The following is a 217-nucleotide window of genomic DNA, read 5'->3' on the forward strand; positions in this document are numbered from 1 at the left end:
GAGCAGAGCGGTTCCAGTTGTTCCAGAAGATAAGCCAGTTTGCAGCGAGGTAAGTATCCGTGATTATCCAGGTAAGTGGTCCTTCAGATCCGTAGTCGTGGCGTGGCAAAAACCTGAGTCGTAGGCACAAGACAAAGAACGTAATTAGCATGAGGAGCATAAGTTAGGTTAGACACTGAGGCGGAGAATCTAACCCAGAAGGTACAATGCTCCAGCG

Source organism: Kryptolebias marmoratus, linkage group LG17 (assembly GCF_001649575.2).
Source record: "Kryptolebias marmoratus isolate JLee-2015 linkage group LG17, ASM164957v2, whole genome shotgun sequence".
In the NCBI taxonomy this organism is placed as follows: domain Eukaryota; kingdom Metazoa; phylum Chordata; class Actinopteri; order Cyprinodontiformes; family Rivulidae; genus Kryptolebias; species Kryptolebias marmoratus.